The sequence below is a fragment of the Megascapheus bottae genome, unplaced genomic scaffold, assembly GCF_031878675.1.
Source record: "Megascapheus bottae isolate mThoBot1 unplaced genomic scaffold, mThoBot2.hap1 HAP1_SCAFFOLD_40, whole genome shotgun sequence".
Lineage (NCBI taxonomy): Eukaryota > Metazoa > Chordata > Mammalia > Rodentia > Geomyidae > Megascapheus > Megascapheus bottae.
The window spans coordinates 6,791,270-6,804,942 of record NW_028327715.1 but is presented as its reverse complement, the minus strand read 5'-3'; the positions used below and the strand labels follow the sequence as shown (position 1 = coordinate 6,804,942).

Here is a 13,673-nt window from a genome sequence, read left to right as displayed (position 1 = left end):
TATGTTTCCTGGGAAACCTGTTCTGAAGGCCCTCCTCTTACCAGACAGAGTAAGTGGTGCTCACATGTATGTCATATTACAGTGTTTCTGGTGCACAAAGTTAAGCAAGAGATCTAGACACAAGTCCAGAGTTTACATGAATGAGGCACTTTGAAGTGGTTTACAGAGTTTTGTTTTTTGTTTTTGTTTTTGTTTTTGTTTTTGTGTTTGCCAGTAATGGGGTTTGAACTCAGGGCCTGAGCACTGTCCTTGGACCCTTTTTGCTCAAGGCTAGTGCATTGCCACTTGAGCCATAGCACAATTTCTGCCTTTTTCTGAGTATGTGGTTCTGGGGAATAGAACCCAGGGTTTCCTGAATGCTAGGAGAGCACTCTACCAACTAGACTACACTCCCACCCCACAGTATTTTTTTTGGTAGAGGAAAAGTTAAAAAGAAGGGTCAACCTAAGTCAGATTAATTATTCATGGATTTTATTGTTCCTGCAGAAGTCTCCAGCCCCGTCTAGCTCAGGAATGCTTCCATGAATACTTAAGGGAAATAAAACAACATTACTCATGCAGCAAATGGCTCCTGGAGACTGGTTCCTGTAGCTGCTTTCTGAGTTGAGAGTGAGCTGACTGAAGCCTGCTGTTAATGCATGGGAAACTCAGATCCATTGATGGTTTGCATACTCCCGTCTGAGTTATTGCTGAGCCTGTGCTTTATCTTGTAATTGATAAGTTTCCTTACATTTTCATCTTCTTATTTAATACACAAGAATTTAAAATCAACCCTTTGATACAGTCAAACTATCACTGCCAATAAGAAAGTTTCCTTCCCATAAAGGGATGGAAGTAGAACAATCGAGTCGATGAGATAAGCCAAGACCAAAAGAACAAAAGGTACATGGTCTCTTTGATATGTGGGTATTAGAATGAAACAATACAAGGGTGATGGCTCAATATCCAGGAACTCCAGGTCCTTAACATGAATTTGGAGATATACATATATCTATATAGCCAGGCACTGGTGGCTCACTCCTATAATCCTAGCTACTCAGGAGGCTGAGATCTGAGGATCTCCGCTCAAAGGCAGCCGATCACTAAAAGACCAAAAGACCATGAGACTAATTTCTTTTTTTTAAGCTTTTGTTTTATTTCAATGCATAAGGCATTACAGTTATATTCATCAGATAGAGGGTGCATGACTTCTCACATATTGATATCCCTTCTTATGTTTTTGTCCCCATTTCCCTTCCCCCACTGCCTCCCCTCATTTTCCCCTCTTATTTCAAATAAACAAGTAAATATCTATATAATATACCAGGTAACAAAGTGGGATACTGTAACAATATAAGATTAACCAAAGGGCAACACAAGAGAAGAGAGAAAAACATAATACATAAAGAATAACAGTCATTTATAATTAAGCTCTTGTTTCCATATCCTGGAAATCTGTTAATTTGGCCTCATCCTATATGGCCTTATGTATCTAGGGTTTGAGCTATTGTAATTCTATGCTAGGAGAGTTTTAGATATGCACTAATTATTACAGATGAGGGAAAACATTAAGCCTGTGTTCCTTTGGGTCTGACTTTCTTCACTTAATATGATTTTTTCCAAACCTTTCCATTTCCTTACAAATGGGGTGATGTTGTTCTGATAGCAGCATTGAATTCCATTGTGTATAAATGCCATATCTTGTTGATCCAATCATAAACTGAGGGGCATCTGTGTTGGTTCCATATCTTCACTATGAAAAATAGTGCTGCAATGAACATCCTTGTGCTAGTATATTTAGTGTGTCCTTGTTTCTGGACCAATGGGTAAATGCCCAGTAGTGGAATTGCTGGGTCATAGGGGAGCTCTAGGTTTAGTTGTTTGGAGACTCTTATTTCTAATTAACCACCAGAAAACTCAAGTGGTAGACTCAAATGGTAGAGCACTAGTGTTGAGCTGAAGAGCTCAGGGACATTACCCAGGCTCAGGCCCAGTGTTCAAGCCCCATGACTATTATATATGTATATATATATATATATAGTGCATATATAATGTATATATAAATACACATGTGCATATATGTCCATATGCACACTATATGTATATGTGGTGTGCATATATAGTGTATATATAGTGTATACATATACTATATAGTACAGGGCTCCTCCACTGGTCTTTGCACTGATTGGTGAATGGCTCCTGCATACTTTGCCCTCTTTCCATTGGCTGAGCAGGCACCCACAGCATGATGGGAAGCAGCAGCTCAGCAGGCACCATAGGAACAAGAAATGTCACGATGGATCACAGTATTAGCTATGTGTTATGTTAACCACTATTTTGCCCTATCTCCCTAACAGTTCCTCTTCCTCTTGCTGTGACTGTGGGTGTTTGCTTGAAGTGATGTGGGTACTGTACATCAGCTCAGATGTATTGTTGCTTGTTGTAGGGGACCTGCTTTGCTTGCTCTCATTTTTTTGGTTCCTGTTACAATGTTACATGGCTTTTGTTTTCAGTCTTCTTGGAGAAATGGAAGTGGACTCATAGGTGTAGACACCTCGGCTCTCATGGAATCAGCAGGCTCTCTCCATGCCATTTGTTTTCATCAGCATTGTGTGAGTATCTCCGACAGCCCTTATGTTGCTGTGCGTTGCACATCTACAGCTGCTAGAGAATTGAGGGCTCTCTAATACTTGCCTAGTAGCAAGTCAGGATGGTTTGGTGTATGGTTATGTTAAAGAATGACAACCAGAGCATCTTTCTGAGCCACCACCACCTGTATTGGTTTGCTTTGTATTATGAAATCATTTCTCTTAAAATAAATTACAGAAAACCCACAGCATCTCCAAGATCCCATTGGATGTGAGTTTTCAACAGAACTTCAGTTAATGGGCTTTCACTTTATTGTTTGGTTCCATTTGTTGTGGTGGTTGTTTTTCTTTGGCACAATGACAGATTACCTTTCCCTGCAGCTCCCACAGTGGTGCGCTTGGGCTGAGTCCCTTCCTGTGAGGGGCTGATAGACAGTGAGCTCTAGAAACTGCACTTCTCTCCAGAATTACAGCCAGCTCTCACTTTCCGCTTTGTTCAGAAAAGAGTTGTGGAGAAACCAGTTATTTGGAGTGAGGCCAGTGACCGGTGTTCTTGATTTTGGAGATTTTTTTTCATTTTTGGTTTTTAACTCAAAAATTCCCTAGAGACACATGAAATCATATTTCTTGAAAGGTTGTTTCCTCTACCAAAAAAAGAAACTCAAATACAAAACACAGCCTTTCCAATTGTTTTGAACCTATGTTGATGACATTTCTGATGTTCTGGAGACAAAAACAAGTACCAGAAGCTCAAAAGTTGACTTTTAAACAATTTATTGTCAGGGTGATGTTTAGAGGGGTTACAGTTACATTAATCAGGTGCTGGGTACATTATTTCTTCAACACTCTTACCCCTTCCCGAGTTTTCCTCCTACGTTCCCTTTTCCTACCCCCTCCCAAGTTAAAAGCTTTTTTTTCATGTATTTTTATTGTAATTAATAGAAGGGTTACATTATATTCACCAGATAGAAGGTGCATTAATTCAGATACATTGATACCCTTTCTCATGTCTTGGTCCCCATTTCCCTCCCCCCCCCACCCCTCATCTTTTTTCCCCCTTCCCTATCCAATTTCAAATAACCAAATACAAATATATCCAATGTATCAGATAACAAAGTGAGATACTGTAACAATGTCCCTCAGTTGATGAGTGGATCAACAAGATGTGGTATTTGTACACAATGGAATTCTATGCTGCTATCAGAAAGAATGACATCGCCCCATTTGGTAGGACATGGAAAGACTTAGACAAAATCATATTAAGTGAAGTAAGCCAGACTCAAAGGAACTTAGGCCCAATGATTTCCCTCATTTGTCATAATCAGTAGAAAAGCTGACTTTTAAGAAGATATTCTTTTCTCTTTTTCCTACGTTCTCTTTCCCTGCTCTAGGTGATTCAAGTGTTATCAATTTGATGCTGTCCAGATTTCTCAAAGCAACCACTAAGAGTAGTTTCTATGTTCTATGCGTGTAATGAGTTCTAAGAAATGATATGCTAGGGTGTCAGTAGCTCTCTTCTGGATTTTGTCAATGAGCAAAACAAAGACCAATGATGGAAAATAGAAATCTGCCAGTGGCTTGTGAGATTACATGCTTTGGGAACTGGGCAGTTTTTAGGGCTAAATTTTAAATGTGATTTGGGGAAGAAAGTGATTGGGGATACATTGGGGCACTAAGAATACAGACAGGAAACCCTAGAATATGGTGTTTTGGGGGAAATCTTTCCTCCTCTAAAGCACTCTAGAGAGATGTGGAAAAGGAAGGATTTTGAGTATTCAGGTTAGCAAAATAGGGAGGCCATGTTTTTTTTTTCTCTCTCTATCCCAATAAATTGAAGAGAAGGGTTTCAAAATGTCTTCTTATGCTATTTTCTTTTGCAGTGTATTTTCATAATATAAAGGAATGCATTTACCTTATGTAGCTACCAGTCATAGCCACGATTATTTATCACAGGATCCCACCAAGATACATATACATTTCACCTTCCCTTCCTTTCCCTTCCCACTCCTTCTCCCCCTTCCCCTCCTTTCCCTTCCCCTCTCCTCCTTTCCTCTCCTTTCTTTCCCCCCTCCCTCACTTCTCCCCCTCACCCCTTACCTCCTCTTCTTCTCTTCTCATTCCCATTTCCCTTCTTCCTCCTCCCTCCTCTCCCCTCCCTCCCCTCCCCTCCTCTCCTTTCCTGTCTTCTCCTCTCCCTTCCCTTCCTTTTCATTTCCTTCCCTTTCTTTCTGCTTTTGTGTGGCTGATTTTCTGCCACTTTAATTAACTGCTGTAGCCAAGAATTTTACTGGCCAATTAGAGCTAGAGTCCTATCTGGCTTTGAACAATGACCCTGTGAATCTCAACCTCCTGTATTTAATTTAGCTCAAAATTCACTTGATGAAAATATCTTTGCCAGCAAGGCCCTACTGAGGGCCATTGAGTCCATAATGGTTTCAGATCCTAAGATCCTCTGAAAAATGAGACACAGTGAACATTTTAGTTCTTCATAAAAGTAATCCCTCCCCCTGCTAGTATCAGAGATGAAACCCTGGGTTTTGTACATACTAGACTGGTGCTCTACTATTGAGCCCTCAAATAAATATTTCTAGTTTCAGATTCTTCACCATATGAGCTGAATGACACATATAGTCAGTCCTGTTTGTTTCTGACATTAAACTTTTTTTTCCTAGTCCTGGGGCTTGAACTCAGGGCTTGGGTGTTGTTCCTAAACCTCCTAGTGTTCAAGGCTAATGCTCTACCACTTAAGCCACAGTATCACTTCTGTCTTTTACTGAGTAATTTATTGGAGATCAGAGTCTAACAGACTTTCCTGCCTGAGCTGGTTTTGAATTATGCTCCTCAGATCTCAGCTTCCTGAGTAGCTAGGAATGCAGGCATGAACCATTTGCTCATAGCCTCGCTATGAATTACTTTTTGAAACAGTTAACCTGAAGAACTATTTGATATAGATTTAAATATGTTTTAAACAGTTCTTCATTGGCACATACAAATTAAATTCAAGTCTTCACTTCTGGCCAGTTTTCTATCTCTTCTGGCACTTGTAAGTTGAGGGGCCATTAGTCTGGCATCACTTAGGCTCAGAGATTTCCATGAGCCATCCCATCAAGGTCACCTTGGGATGTGATGCCTGCGTTGATGTCAGAAATCAATTTTCCCTGTGTGGTCTGGACCATACTGCTATTTGCTGATCAATTGGTTAGCTGGAGCCTTGGGAGGGATCTTCCGATTTCTTGCTGGAATACATATCACCCCACTCTCACTGGGCTGGCAGATGCTTGATATTGAGAGTCCCTCAGTCCTAGGTCCCTGCCGCCTCTGTCAACCCCCATCTTCCCAGCTCAGGGAACATAGTTTGCAGCTCAGTGAGTATGCTAGGGCTTCTTCTATTCTTTCTCCTTCATACTCAACTCCCTACAATAGCTCACTACATTATCCAATGTTCTTAGACCTGGGTTTCATTATTATCTGTCTCAGTTTCCTATATCCATTTATCAAAGGTTAATATATCTCATTAAATAGGAGTTTTCCTCTTCTTCTCTGTGCCTGGCTGCACATGGAGGTGGGGGTGGGGAAGCTACATGCCCCCACAGAACTCTCCAAATAAAATGTTTTGAAGCCAGGCACTGGTTCCTCATGCCTATAATCCTAGTTATTCTGGAGGCTAAACTCTAAGCAACAAGGTTTAAAAAGCCATCTTGGGCAGAAAGTCTATGAAACTTTTTCTATAAGTAACCACCAAAAAGCTGGAAGTACAATATTATTCTATGGATCCATGGATCCATGGATCCATTCATCCTGGGCTTAGTCCATATCTTGGCCAAAGTACACAATGTCGCAATGAACATCATTGTGCTGGTGGCTTCAGTGTGGCCTTGTTTGTGATCTATTGGATAAACGTCCAGGAGTAGAATTTCTGGGTCATAGAGAAGCTCTGTGTTTTAATTTTCTTGAGGCACCTCCACACTGCTTTCCAGAGTGGCTGAATAAGCTTACCTTTCCAACAGAGTAATAGAATTCCCTTTTGGCCATATCCATCCCAGCATCTCTTATTATTAGTAGTCTTTGTATTGACTTTCTAATTGCGATCAGGTGGAGTCTCAGTGTTATTTGGATCTATATATCCTTTATGGCCAGCGATGTTGAACATTTCTTCATTTGTCTATTGGCCATTTTCCACTTCATTTTTTCTGAGAAATCTCTAAGTCATTAGCCCATTTATTAATTGGGTTGTTTTTTCTTTGAGGGTTTCTTTGGGGATGGATAATTCTTGAGCTCCAAGTATATTCTTGATATTAGGCCCTTATTTGAGCTAGTAAAAAAAAATCTTCTCCCATTCTCTGGGCTTTCTATTTAGCATGTTAGCTATGTTCTAAGTCCTTTACCATGAGTTTGATGCAATCCCATTAGAAAGAGTGATGTTGTACCATTTGTAAGGAAAGAGAGAGAGAGAGAGAGAGAGAGAGAGAGAGAGAGAGAGAGAGAGAGAGAGAGAGAGAGAGAGGGAGTCTCATGTTCTGTAGTACCTGGCCTGGCTTTGAACCTTGATCCTCAGATCTCAGCCTCTTGAGTAGCTAGGATTACAGGCATGAGTCACCTCACCTGGCTAGGCAGTCTAATTCTTCAAAAAGACTAAGTCATAGCCCAGAAAAATAAGTACCAAGAAATGGGTACTTATGGGAGAAAGGTGGGGCCAAGGGAAGAATAATCAAAACATAACCTATAATTAGGAGAAGTAATGATAGGGGAGGGGTGGGTGAGAATGCTGCAAGGAGTGACATGGTTCAAGCTTCACTGTGTCCATAAACTGCTTTGGTGAATGATAACTCCTCTGTACATCTTCTTAAGGGTAATAAAAATGTTCAAAGTAAGAAAAAGCTGGAAGTAGAGACTTGTGACTCAAAATAGTAGAGTGACAGCCTTGAGTGACAAAGCCAGGCAAAAGCACAAAGCTCAAGCTAAACATACATGCTACCCCCCCAAGTCTGATCTTATGAAGCCAGGCCCCTCAGGAAAGCCAGAAACTCCCTCATATCACCTCCCCCCACCAAAAAAATAGGGCTTTCCTTCTGTCCTCCTGGAGTGCTTCAACCAGTGCTCTCGAAGGACACACAATCCATAGAGCACAGTTCAGCTTTTCTCCCAAGGTACACAGCGGGCAGTGCATTCTCCCACAGTTCCGCGGGAAGGACTAGCCTCACTCCTCACACAGAGCTGATTTCCCTCTGTTTTTCTCTGTCTTTGTCTCACTGTCTTTCTGTGCCTTTGCCTGCCAGTGTCTGTCTGTCTCTGTCCTCTGTCTGTCTGTCTGTCTGTCTGTCTGTCTGTCTGTCTGTCTGTCTGTCTCTCTCTCTCTCTCTCTCTGTTGTTTTTGGCTTTAGCACTTAGAGCAAATCTTATCTCACAAATGAAAACAAGTAAGCTATTCTAAATTACAGCGTCCTCCATTCCTATTAGATTTCCTCTGTTGCTAATAAGCTGCAATTAACCCTAATGATAGTAATAACAATAAAACAATCTTAATTTCATTGTTTTAAGAACAACTGCCTCATCAGAGCACTCCTTATTTCAATTAACTATACAAAAGAAACAAGTGAACGGATTAGAAATGAGCTCCCTTGGAGTGGTGATAAATGCTAGAAAACAAATCAAGAATAGCAATCTTTCTACAAGGGATTGGTTCTTACTAAAAATAAAAATTAAAACATTAGTATAATTCAAGTGGACTTGGAACAAGGCTATCTATTTATAGCTTTCTGTTTAGATAAATATTTGGATAGGCTGAAGTTTGAACTCCAACACCCCACACTCTCGCTTGGCTTATTTCCCCTCAAAGCTAGTGGTTTATCTCTTCAGCCACAGCCTCATTTCTGCCATTTTTTCTGGCTGATTGGGAGTTAGGAGTCTTCTAGCCTTTCCTGCCTGGGCTGGCTTCAAATCTTGATCTTCAGACCTCAGCTTCCTGAGAAGCTAGGTGTGAGCCACTAGAACCTGGCATCTAGCAACAAGAGTACTTTTTTTTGCCTGTCCTGGTGCTTGAACTCAGGATCTGAGCACTGTCCATGGGCTTTCTCAAAGCTAAAGCTCTACCACTTGAGCCACAGCACCATTTCTGGCTTTTTCTATGTATGTGGTACTGAGGAATCGAAACCCGGGCTTTGTGCATTGTAGGCAAGCATTCTGCCACTCGGCCAAACTCCCTGCCAATAAGAGTATTTTTAAAGGGTTACCCCCCCACCCCAAATAATGGGAACCCTTAGTTTGGGATTTAAAATTCAAGTTCTGAATCTTACTTAAGATCACAGAATCATTGCATTTACAGTCCTGCCACCTCCCTGGCTGCCTGGTTAATTTACCCCTAATCTTAGAAACAATGCTTCTGCCTGGGTAAGTCTCCTCTCTTTTCCCCATGGCAGCTTCATGAAGACAAATGTTCTCACTTTTCTTTTTAAAATTGACACATATTTATTGACCTTTGTGGAATACAGCCTGATAATTCAATGTGTGTGTGTGTGTGCAATGTGTAATCAACTACCAAATCAGAATAATTAGCGCTTCCTTCGCAAATGTGCATAGCTTCTGATTATTGAGAACCTGGACTGCAGTTGGTCTGAGAGTATCACCGCAGGGTGGGTGCAGCGCCCTCCAGTGGTCTCTTTGGTTACGACCATGAGATATGGTCATGCATTTTTGGAAAACTGGTGACTCTCCTGCTTATTCCTCTGAAGAGAGGGTCAGTCCATCTGCCAATACTCCTAGGTCAATAAATACTATGATGAATGGATTTTTCTGAAGGGAAGCAGATATTTTTCTTTTATCCTAGAACTTTCCTTGAGGCTTGACTGAACTGGCCAATCAGTTTGGTAATCCTGCAGCCTCACCTTTTGCTTGATGAATCAACCCATGGGTTTAATAATGAACAGCTAGAAGCCGACTCACAGAGGGACCAGAGCTAGAACAAGCAGACCTGGGCTTGGTGCATGATGTTTGCTACAGCATTTGCAAGTCCTGTTGTGGTCCATGGGACAGTTGAGGGTGTGAGCAGCTCTCACTCCAGCTGGAGTAGAAGTCTCCTTGGGGCTAATTGCCTGGCCTGGATCAAAATGTAGCATGGCATTAGAAAGATTGAGGAAGCTTTTCCCCACCTGAACTCATTGGTGGTCTCTCATGGTCCTTAGGCAAAGCTATCTTTGGGGCTAGGAATTTGTCACTGGGTGAACTACAAGGACACATGCCTTTTCTTCCCTGTACCACCCATGGCAGGAAGCCATCATGCATCTTCAGAGGGTGGTTTCGGCACCATGCTCTGTCTGCCTGGGACAGGCCCTGATTTGCTGCCTGGCAAGCAGAGCCCTCTGGACAAGACTTCATTTGCATACATACACAGCCTGCCTTTGGCTTCCCCTCAAGCTGTTGTTTGTTGCGCTCTGAGTTTCCATGGGCACACAGTACAGAAATGCTCCCACAGCCTTAGCATTCACTTTCTGGTCTTTCTCAGCTCTTGTGTGGTATCCTTAAAGAAAGGCACATTCAACATGTCTCCACCATCTTTGGGGGAAGCTATAATTAAGTGTCTCCAGTATTACATGATTCAGCATCCTTTTTCTAAGGTAACTGAGCTACCCCAAATTATCTCCTGAATTCACCAAGTGGTACATTTCTGACTTAGATAATGGAGAAGTGAAAATGTATTCTGTGAACAGATTCATTGGAATGCATTTTTGTGAAGAAGAAGAAGAAGAAGAAGAAGAAGAAGAAGAAGAAGAAGAAGAAGAAGAAGAAGAAGCAGCAGCAGAAGCAGCAGCAGCAGAAACTTGCTTGCTATTCAGGCACTTGGAGATATCATCTATTGGCTTCCCTATGATTTCTACCTGTCTAGATACTATTTTGCAGTCTGTCACCACTTATTTGAAGAAAAGGAAAGGATTCTATAAGAAATGGATGAATTGTGTTCTGCCTCATTTTCACATACATTATTTCAGCAAATGGGGTGATGTGAATGGGGACAATTGATATCAGTGTGCATTGTGAATGCTCTATTGCTCCCAGCAGAGTATCATGGGCCTGGGCAAGATGTAGACATGTAGGTTGACATTTGTGATGAATGTCAGCTAAAATAACACAACTTTACTGTTTCTCTCATTGCATTGAGATGAATGGCTTAACCTAACAGTTGATCCTGAATCAAATGCATTTGAGTTCAAGACTCTCATTTCTATATGTCTTTCTGATCAGAAAGTAAAGCTTGCCTGGTACTAACTTCTTGCTCCTCTTCCCACCCAACCCTCTTCCCTGGAGCTCCATAAATGATTAAATCTGTCTCTTATGATATGCAGGAAGTCAAGTTCACATAGGAATTGTATGTTTTGGAATGGATTTCTGAGACTCATTCATGAGGCTTCAAAAAATGGAGGTATGCATGAAGTTTAGGAAATTAAATCTTCTACTGAATCACTGAACAAAAAATACAGTGCCTTATTCTGAAATAAATGCTTAGTTTCACATAAAAAAGAAAACATTCCAAATAAACACAATTTGCATCACAGGGTCAATTTAAAATGACAATGCTAATTTTTAAAAATTCCCTACAGAAATACTGATAGTTTGTGCATGAAAATGTGGAAGTGTAGAAATGGAATTGTGAAGCAGGAGTATGAACCCCTGTCTTGTCCCTTCGTCCTGCTATCTGAAAGCTCTGAAGTTGCTGGACCAGAGATGGTGGCATTTTATGGTCCCTAAATGCTAACTTACTTGGTGTCCTTTGTCTTCTGTTGCAGTTAGCTTCCCAGCACATGCAACTAATTTCATAGACACAGTCATGCTAGTAGATGTACATTTTATCTTTCATGAGTTCAGAGACTCCTCAAGGATAGTTGGGTTCCAAATGAAGTACATTAAGTTCAAATCAAGTTAGAGAGCTATATTTTAAGAACACGACTCATCTGGAATTAACCATACGATTGCTATTGTGTCACACAAGCCTGAAGTAAATCATAAGACCAGTTCAAGAGCAGATACACATAATCCCATTTTAATCTCCATAACTATCTCCTGAGTTAACAGTTTGAATTCCAGATCCAAACCATAGCATGCATTTTATGGTTTGGATCTGGATTCTTCTCAAAAAGCCATGTAGTAAGACTCTATTGTCAAAGACTGGTAGAATACTAAGGGCATGGGAGGTCTAAAAGATATTGAGGACCCTGGGTGAGGTTAGTGGGGTGTCTGATGCCTTCTTCTTCCTTTTTTGCCAGTCCTGGGGCTTGAACTCAGGGCCTGAGCACAGTCCTTGGGCTTTCTCTAGGCTAATGCTCTACCCCTGGAGCCACAGCACCACTTCCAGCTTTTTCTGTGTACATGGCACTAGGGCTTTGTGCATGCTAGGTGAGCATTCTACCACCAGGCCACACTTCCAGCCCTCTACTTCCTTTTTGGTCCCTGGATATGAGGTGAATGGCACTGGCTTCACTCAACAACATGTTTCCACCTGATCTGCTGCCTTGCCTAACTTTGGGAAGCAAAAGGGGCAAATCAACTGTGGACTAGAACCTCCAAAACCAAAAGTCAAAATAAACCTTCTCTCTTTATAAGTTGGTTATCTCAGGAATTCATTACAGTAATGGAAAACGGACAAGGGCTGTATTGAGGCTCAGAGAATTTGACAATTGGCCCAGTTAAACATCTAGGTAAGAGGTCATGACCTTTTCTAGTCATCATCTAAACTCTGTGTGCTCTTGCACTATTTACTGTGGTGGTCTGAAGAGTGAGCCTTTGAGGGGGCGAGGGAGGAGCCCCCGGACTGATGCATGCCTCTTCCTGGGCTTACCACCCAGCCAGATTTTTGTGGTCTTTACTTTGAGGGTTGTAATTGTCCAGTTACTTGCTGCTACTCACTTGAAGCAAATATAGCTTAGATTTTTCTAGCAAATAAAATACCCAGTTGGTTAGAGTCAAAAAGTCATCTGAGTCATTTCTCTAGTTACAATTTAAAAGAGAATAAAGAGCTCTGTGTGCTGAACAAAAATATCCTTAAGAAATATAAGGGTAGGAGTGCCCGTGGGTAATTGTAGTTGTTTACTGGCAGAAGAAAGCATGTTTACATTGTTTGACATTAAAATTTAAAGAGGCATACATGATTGCATAATTTTGATTTGGGGTGTGAATAATTTTTAAAACCCTATGAAAAGGAGTAACAAAATTACAACTTCCATTGACCGCAAAGCATCTTTCTTATTATACTATGAAATTGTCATGCCTCCGCATTAATTTGCACATTTCTTTGGCATGCTTGTTACTCTACCTGACTTTGATACCTGGTATATTGCGTATACATTTATTTGTTTATTTGAAATAGGGAAGGTAAAGGAAAAAGAAGATGAGTGGGAGAAGGTGGGAGAAAAACATGAGAAGGGGGGACAAATGTACATGAAGTAATGTACCTCACCCCGACCAAAAAAATCTATTTTATTGTAGAAGGAGGTTATTATCAGAAACAAGAATGGCTGTGAGTGAGATATCAGTACAGCCATAACAGCATGGTTTTATTGTTTTGTCTTTTCTGGAAAGAGAGGAAATGATCAAGGGTTTGAACTCAAGATCTTTGATCTTACTTGGCTTTCTTGCTCATAGCTGGTGTTCACCCACTTGAGTCATACGACTAGTCCAAAATTTTTCTGGTTAGTTGGAGATGGAGTCTCAACTTTTTTGTCTACTGAAGTTGACAGACCTCAGTCTTCTAGGTTTCAGCCTTTTCAAATACTAGGGTTACAGGCTTGAGCCACTGGCACCAGCTATCTACATCAGATCTAGTTGAGCATTTGATGAAAAGCTAAATTTTTGAAGTCTCACAAAAGACCTATTGGATAAGACTTTGGGGTTATTAAGCATGGGATTTAGCACTCCAGATGGTCCTTGGAAGACCAATTTATTCATCAGGATTCAACAGTAGAGACATGAAACAAATATCTTGTAAGTGGGCACAAGCTTTCTTATTCCATTAACTTCTGTCCAGAATCATTTCCCAGCAGTGGATAGAAGCTCAGAGAATAGACAAGTAATAGGAACCTTACTGAACGGGAGAAGGTGGAAGGGAAGGGCTCTGAGTTT

The 13,673-nt window shown here is 41.1% G+C and overlaps 1 pseudogene; it reads right to left on the bottom strand.

The window, feature by feature from the left end:
- The window catches only part of LOC150039452 (vomeronasal type-2 receptor 116-like), a 42,331-nt pseudogene extending 30,944 nt beyond the window's left edge, over positions 1-11,387 (bottom strand).
- Between the last annotated feature and the right edge of the window lie 2,286 nt (positions 11,388-13,673).